Raw genomic sequence first — 8,310 nt, forward strand, 5'->3', positions numbered from 1 at the left:
CCAAACACACGCATCGGCATGTCTGTTTAATGGGAAAGTGGACAGAAACTAGCCAAGCCTCAGGCCTGGCCAGCGGCCCCCGCTCCAGCCCAGCCTCGCCCAGCCTGGGAAAATGGCTGGTTGGGCTCTGTCCAAGGTCCCCAGACCTGCAAGGACCAGGCTTCTTGACCACTGACCCCTGCTGTCCGGCGAGGGGACGGGGGGCTCTGTCCTAGCGGGGCTCAGGTGGTTGAACGCGGCCTCGACTGGGAGGTGGGTGAGGCCGGCATGGGGAGAGCCGTCAGGCTGTGCGAAGGGTCTTAGGGCCTGCCCCTCTTACTGGGCAGTGTGGCCTTAACTGGGGGAGCGGTGTTGGGGAAAGCCAGGGTGACTGAAGGCACAGCCCACTCCCCTAAACTAACCCTGTGAAACAAGGACCTCCCCACCTGTGAGAGAGAGGTGGACAAAGCTTCCGACCAATGGTCCTCAACCCTGGCTCACCTGAGAAACACTGGAGTTGTTTTCAAAAAACAGCTGATGCCCAAACCGCACCACCCCCCCCTCCCCAGATCAGCAAAATCAGAATCACAGGATAAAGGCTCGGGCACCGGGCATCAGAAATTCTGCAAGGCATCTTACATGATTCAAATGTGATCCAGAGTGAGAAGCACATAGAGGTGCGTTGTCTGACACGGGGACTAAGTTGAAATGACTTACCACGAAATAAAAGGAAACATCCAGTTCTTCAGTCACGCTGGCCACATTTCAAAGGCTCACTAGCCACACACGTGGCTACCCTGTTGGATAGCACAGAAACAGAACATTTGCACCATTGCAGAAATCTTATTGGGCGGTGCCGACTAAAAGGTTGGGTCCCTGCACTTAGGGGACTGAGGTTATAAGGTCAGGACCGGCCCCAAAGAAACTTGGCCAGGGACTAAGTTCCCAGGTGTCTCTGTCATCCCTCTTTACACCCTTAGCCCCCACTACCACCCTATCCCTCATCATTTCTCGTAAGCATTTCCTATCATTTATGAAAAGCCCCTCAGAAAAGATTCTTGAAGAAACTTATTCATATTTTTTCCTTCGAGGCCCAGCTTAAAAGTCCCCTCCTCTGAGATGCTTTCCCAGCCTGACCCAGGCCTCTGAGGCCCACCCAGGCTTAGTTCCTTCCTCCTCTGTGTTCCAACAGACTGAGAGCCTGTTAATGGGTCTGTCTGTCCCACCAGGCCGTGAACTGTAGCAGGAGCCGTGCCACAGCCCTCTCTCATCCCAACGCCCAAGAGTATCTGGCGCTCAGTAGGTGTTCGATAAACGCGTGTCAAAAGGTTAATACTGAATGTGTGAATGAAGGCATAATAATGCGAATTCTGACCAGAGTTCATGGGTGCCCTTTTCTAGAGCCTCACTGGTATTAACCAGTGGAATGTATACTGGATAACTATACTAGTTCATTAGCCAAGCAGAGAAGGGGTTTTCAGTAGAAGGTTCTCTCTGGCTTCCGATGGAGATGAAGTTATGTTAGAACTCTCTCTAATCACTGTGCTATGGATGGAATGTATACTTCAAGGCAAGGATTGACAAAACAAACAAACAAAAAACAGCCAACCAACCAACCAAACAAAAATCCTTGCCCCTCACTTGCCTTTCCAGAAGCCCCAGGAGGTATCCAGAAAGAAAGGCCAGGGAACCTCAGCAGGCTTCTCCTGGGTTTCACGTGTTGCCGCGGCTGCTGGAGAAGGGTCTTATCTATGGAACAATAGTCACTTTGGATTCAGAGCAAGAGCATTTAGGTAGCTGGCTTGGATTTCTTACTGCCTAACAGTACAGACTTGGGCAAGTATTCAATCTCTCCAAACCTCAGGTTTCTCCTCATCCTTAGAACTGGTTTCAGAATACAAGCCAGGTATATACATGGCTTGAGGGGAGAAACCACAGAGCACCAGGTGGACTCCAAAGGGCTGTCCCCAAACAAAATGTGTTCTGATGCTGCCTTTGCCGAGTGGTCCCAGGGGGTCCAGGCTAAACACAGCTCCATTCGGGGCAGGCACCAGGGAGGCGGGATGCTACCAGGCCCTGGCTATTCTCAGCACAAGGTGGTAGAACTGGGTGTTTCCCACCTGGGTGAGGATTCGGATACCTTGTAACTCAAGGATTTCCGGCTGGAGGCAGGAGACAGGTTGGAGACCCAGGGAAAAGTGGCCCCGGGAGGCAGTAGGTACCCATTGGCAGGCAGGGTCAGGAACTCTGTCTTCGAGTATGTGAATAGAAGGGCCCAGCCAAACCCCAAACCATTATCCGGCCAGAGACAGGAAAGTGAATCAGAGACAACCAGGAAGAAGCCTGAGGTTAACCTCGTGCAGACTGCGGGCCATGGCAAGGAAAAGGCTGGTAGGGGCCTGGAGTCTGGGTGGGCGTCTGGCGACCCCTTGAACCAGATGCTAAAGTCATAAAGGCATGGGCAATGCCCAAGTCAGCTGCTGGGCAGCCGCGGGGAAAGAGCCCATACTCCCCTCCCGCAGTGAACTGCCCCTCTGCCAGAGCAGAGCAAATTGTCCCCTGGCTTCCCACCTCGGTTTCTGGGAAAGGGGGATGGCCTGGATGCTGGGACTCCTGGGGGAACAAGGTGGACCTGTCAGCCTGGAAAACCCCATGGCAAAGTGACCAAACCACAGAGAGGCTCATTCTGAGGCCTGTAGGGGCTGCGGCTGCCATGGCCCCATCGCTGGTCTGAGACCACGGGAAGGCCCACAGGTTGACCCCCATGGCCCTGTCCAGAGTCCACACTGATGCAGCTCTGGGACTGGGTGGCAGTGGGGCAGGAGAGGTTACAGGTGGGGGAGGGGGAGGAGGCTGGATCAAGGGAGTTATTGAACCAGCTCCTGGAGGAGAGCTGGGTGAGAGCCCCATGCTGGACTCCAGCCACTCCAGCTCCCAGGCCCCAGGCCTGCTCAGAGGTCCTGGACACCTGTCCCAGCCACTCTGCTATTTAGCCTCTTTGTGTGTGCGCACCTGATGAGGTCTGTGAAGGCCACAGCCTCATCCTCACTTATTCATTTCCCCATTTATTGCTAGAAACCAAGCACCAAATCATGAGCAAAAGAGTCAGTGGGGGAGATAGGTCAGTGACACAAGTAAGTAATTCTGAAACCAAAACAGAGGTAGGAAGACACAGGTGCTGTGAGAGCTTATAACAGAGGACCTGGTCAAGGGTGCAGGGCTGTGCAGGCCCTTAGGAAAATCAAGGCAGAGGAAGTCATAGAGGAATAGTCTTTATCCAATGCTGCCAACAAGATGAATAGCTTTCATTGACTAATTGCCTGGTATGGGTGAGGCACTCTATAAAAATGTCATCTCATTCCATCCTACAATAGCCCCGTCAGTGGGTGCTAATATTCTCTTTTATAGATGTAGAAACTAAGGTTTAGAGACACTTAAAACCTGCTTGGCCAAGGTCACAGCAGGTGGTAAGCGGCAGAGCCTAGTTTTCAACCCCAATCTGCCTGTTTTCAAAGCCCACGGTCTTGTCACATCACACTCTAGTAGGCATTCAGCAGATGCTTGTTACACAAATGGACACTTCATTCCAGTCTGGCAGGCTTGGAGGGCTCCCAGGGCCTTAGCAACCTCCTTCTTCTTCTCTCCCTTGGCAGGATTGTTTAGTCTGGCACCGGGCAGGAGGACCTGGGACAGATTCCTACCAGATTCATACTCGGCCCTGCTGCTAACCCTAAATCCTCCAGGAAAAGAGAAAGAGCCCCTCCAGGGTGATGTGCCCACCACCTGGGCCTCTGGGAGAGTCCCTTCCTGACTGCCAGCCCCTCCACAGAGTCCCTTTGGCTGGGTCCTTTATGACCCATGTGTTTTTTCCCTGCCCACCCTTTGGGCTTCTCCCAGGTCTCTGACTAATTTTTGGCCAAGGCGACATCTGGGCACTGATCACTTTAGGGGGCAACAAGCTTTGGTGTTATTCTTATTTTGCCTGATCCTGGGCGAAGAGGCTGGGCATTTGCTCACCATACAACCAGCCAGATCTCCGGAGGAGGTTGTCACAGGCTGGGATGGCACGACCGAGGCTGAATCAGGATCACCGAGTGTGACATCTGCAGGTTCAACACACTAGTGATTCTGGGGAGACCGGGAAATGGCTAGGGACAGAACCCTCCTTCTGCCTATATTTGAGGGAGACTCAAAGAGCATCATTCTCAGAGCGCAGTGTAGGCACTCAGTCCATGTAGGTTTTCCTCAGAGGAGCTCCATGTCCACATGCAAGAGCCTCTCTCTATCCATTCACCCAAAGAACATCCTCTGTCTTGAAGAAATTTTGGCCCAAAGCCTCTGCTATGTTTGGAGTATTTTTCTATAGCAGCAACACCAACAAACTCTGGGGAGGGAGCAGGAACTTGATATCCAGAATTGCTGCATTAGATTATTTCGAAAGTCTGGTTCTAACCACCACCACAACAAAAAATTACAAGGTGTGTTAAAGATATGAGAAAGTTGGTCCAGACATAAGGGAAAAAAGCAATGGATAGAAATTGTCCCTGAGGAAGTGCAGACATTGGATTTACTAGGCAAAGACATTAAGTCAAGTATTTTAAGTGTGTTCAAAGACTACAGGAAACCAAGTATAAAGAACTAAAGAAAGGGGTGCGTGGCTGGCTCAGTTGGTGGAGCACATGTCTCTTGATCGCGGGGTTGTGAGCTTGAGCCCCATGTTGGGTGTAGAGATTACTTAAAAACAAAACCTTTAAGGGGCGCCTGGGTGACTCAGTAGGTTAAGCGTCCAACTCTTGATTCTGGCTCAGGTCATGGTTTCACAGTTGAGATTGAGCCCCACGTCAGGCTCTGCTCTGACAGTGCAGAGCCTGCTTGGGATTCTCTCTCTCTCCCTCTCTCTTTGCCCCTCCACCACTCATGCTCCTTTTCTCTCTTTCTCTCAAAATAAATAAACTTTACACATAAAATAAAATCTTAAAAAAAGGCCCTGAAGGAAAATATGAGAATAATATCTCACCAAATGAAGAATGTCAACAAATGTATAGAAATTATAAAAAGGGGGTGGGGGGCGTCTGGGTGGCTCAGTGGGTTAAGTGTTTGACTCTTGATTTTGACTCAGGTCATGATCCCAGGGTTGTGGGATCCAGCCCTGAGTCCAGCTCAACACTGAGCATGGAGCCTGGTTAAGATTCTCTCTCTCTCTCTCTCTCTCTCTCTCTCTCTCTGCCTCTCTCTCCGCCCCCTCTCCCTCCCTGTCTCTAAGAAAAAAAGAAAGAAAGAAAGAAAGAAAGAAATCATGAAAAAGGAACCAAATAGAAATTCTAGAGTTGAAAAGTATATTAACTGAAAGGAGAATTTCACCACAGGAACTCAACAGTAGGCTTGAACAGCCAGAAGAAAGAATTAGTGAATTTGAAGATAAGTCCATTGAGATTGTCCTGCCTGAATAATGGGAAGAATGAAGAAAAATGAATGAAGCCTCAGAGACCTACGAGACATCAACAAGCACGCCAACCTGTGCATCGTAGGAGCCTAAGAAGGAGAGGAAAGACAAAGGAAGAGAAAGAATACTTGAGGAAATAGTTTGACACTTTCTAAACTTGATGGAGACCATTAATCCACATATTCAAGAAGCTCAATGAATTCCGAGTAGGGACACTCAAAGAAACCCACACCTAGACTCATCATAATCAAACTTTCAAACGGCAAAGAGACCCTGGAGAAATGATGCAAACAGGACAAGAACGCCTCAGTAAGATCCACAGCTGACTTTTCATCAGAAACTATGAAGGCTATAAGGCAGTGAGATGATATTCACAAAGTGCTGAAGGTGGGGGGGGGGTGGGGGGTGGGGAACTGTCTACCAAGAATTCTATACCCAGAAAAAAATTCTATATGCAGCTTTCAAAAACAAAGGCAAAATTAAGACTTTTCCAGACAACGAAGAACTGAGAGTTTGTCACTCAGCAGGTCTGACTTACCAGAAATACCAAGTGAGTTCTTCAGGCTGAAATGAAAACCTACTACATAGAAATCTGAATGCACATGAAGAAATAAGAATGTGTAAAGGTAAATACATAGGTAAATACAAAAGACAGTGTAAATGTATTTTTTCCTACCTGATTTAAAAGAAAACTGCAGAAAGCAATGATGATAAATCTATGTTGATGGGCAAAAAAAAAAAAAAAATGTGTAATGATGTGACCTATAAAAATAACAGCATTATGGAGGGGGAGTATTAGAGCAATAAAGCAACAAAGTTCTGGTGTGCTATCAAAATTAAGTTAGTGTATTTCCCCAATTGTCTCGTTTGTTTCCTGGTTTGACATTTCATTTGATTCAGGATCTTTATAAGATCCATAATCTGCAACTGGTTGATGTGTATGTGAAGTCTCTTTTGATCCTCTATTGCTCATCCACATTGGGTCTTTAAGAAATACTAAAATGTCGGCAGATAATAAAATCATGCACTCTCTGGAATCTGCTACAGGTTCTACAGGAAGAGAACCTACATCATTTATGAGTTGACAATTTTCAAGGTAAAATGATAGTTGGTTTTTCTCTAATCCCTGCTTTTGCAGATTTTTGAAAAATGTCAGAACAATATTTTAATAGACGTGGTATACTCAATTCACTGTTCACATCGCAATGCTTGAGAAAAATTAAACACCACAAATATTTTAAAAAATTAAGTTAGGGGCGTCTGGGTGCTCGGTCAGTTAAGTGCCCGACTTTGGCTCAGGTGATGATCTCGTGGTTTGTGGGTTCGAGCCCCGCGTCGGTCTCTGTGCCGACAGCTTGGAGCCTGGAGCCTGCTTTGGAATCTGTGTCTCCCTCTCTCTGCTCCTCTCCTGCTCATACTCTGTCTCTCTCTCTTAAAAAGAAAATTAAAAAATTAAAAAATAAATAAAAATAAAAAATTAAGTTAGTGTAATCTAAGCCAGGTTGTTTAAGATGGTAATCCCTAGGGCAACCACTAAGAAAACAATTTTTTAAAAAACACCAAAAAAAAAAAAAAACCCCACAAAACCCAAACCAAACCAAACAAAAAATTCAACCTTCCCACCAAAAACGAAAACAAAAAGTAAACAATCCACAAATACATAATAAAAAAAACAACAAGGGAATTAAAATGGTATACCTGGGCGCCTGGGTGGCTCAGCCAGTTGAGTATGTGACTTGATTTCAGGTCAGGTCATGATCTCAAGGTTGTGGGGTCCAGCCCCGCATGGGGTTCCTCGCTGAGTGTGGAGCCTGCTTGGGATTCTTTCTCTTTCTCCCGCCACTCCTCTCCCCCACTCACGCACTCTCTCTCTCTCTCTCTCTCTCTCTCGCAAAATAAAAATAAATAAATAAGTTGCTAAATAAAATTATATACCTGAGTATTTTTCTATAAAAGGCCCACCCTGCAGCTGTCAATGAAAAACTGGGGAGCTTAACTCCCTGAAGAGGGGCGGGGCGAAGAGGCATAGTCTCCTTATGCCTTGATCTCATGCTCTACCCGTCCCTTGAGATAAAATACCCAATGTTCCTTAGTTTTCCAAGCACTTTCCCAGATAAGATTGTGTGTCCTCCTCACAACAACCTTATAAGGCAGGCTTTATGGTATCAGTTTTATAAGTGAAGGCTCTGGGGCTCAGAGAGGGTAGATAAATAGCCCAAGGACACACAGCCAGTAAACGTGAAAGGTGGGACTGAAATGAGGTCTGTCTTATTCAAGCACAGGGCTCTTTTCCCCAGAGCTCAGCTCAGCATTTCGTCATCAGAGAAACTGGCTCCCTTCTCCTTTGTTCCTTTTGCTAACTTTTAATTCTGGACAGTATCACACATATGCCAAGTAAAAAGATAATAAAATGAACCTCCATGCAGCCATCACTCAGCTTCAACAACTGTGGACAATCTTGACCTACCCGTATCCTCACACACTATCTCCTGCCCCCTTCCCATTACTTTGAAGCAAATCCCAAATGCATCCTTTCAAATGTAAGATATTCAGCATGTGTCTTTAAAAAGTAAGGATTTGTTTTTCAAACATAACCACAAAAACTCTTATCCCTTCTGAAAAATTAGTAATTCCTTGATATTATCAAATATCTAAATTAGTGTGTCAATTCTGTCTTACAAATATTTTTTTAGAGGTTGTTTGAATATGAACCCAAATGTCCATACACTGCAGTTGGTTGATGCTCCCTCTTAAGCTTCTTTCCGTCCATAGATTCCCCTTCCCTCATCCTTTCCACCAGGCCTCTTATCTCCTGAAAAACCTGGTTCATTCGTCCTGTAGAGTTTCCCGGAATCCAGATTTTTCTGAGTGTGGTGTCAGAGTGTCAC

The 8,310-nt window shown here is 47.0% G+C and overlaps 1 long non-coding RNA gene across 1 annotated transcript; it reads right to left on the bottom strand.

Moving 5' to 3' along the window:
- Positions 1–6,574: 6,574 nt before the first annotated feature.
- On the bottom strand, positions 6,575–8,034 carry LOC128312074 (uncharacterized). The gene is made up of 2 exons (XR_008290870.1): positions 7,121–8,034; positions 6,575–6,853 (listed from the first exon to the last, which is right to left on the bottom strand). It is a non-coding gene; the product is annotated as an uncharacterized LOC128312074 (long non-coding RNA).
- Between the last annotated feature and the right edge of the window lie 276 nt (positions 8,035–8,310).

The sequence above is a fragment of the Acinonyx jubatus genome, chromosome C1, assembly GCF_027475565.1.
Source record: "Acinonyx jubatus isolate Ajub_Pintada_27869175 chromosome C1, VMU_Ajub_asm_v1.0, whole genome shotgun sequence".
Taxonomy (NCBI): Eukaryota; Metazoa; Chordata; class Mammalia; order Carnivora; family Felidae; genus Acinonyx; species Acinonyx jubatus.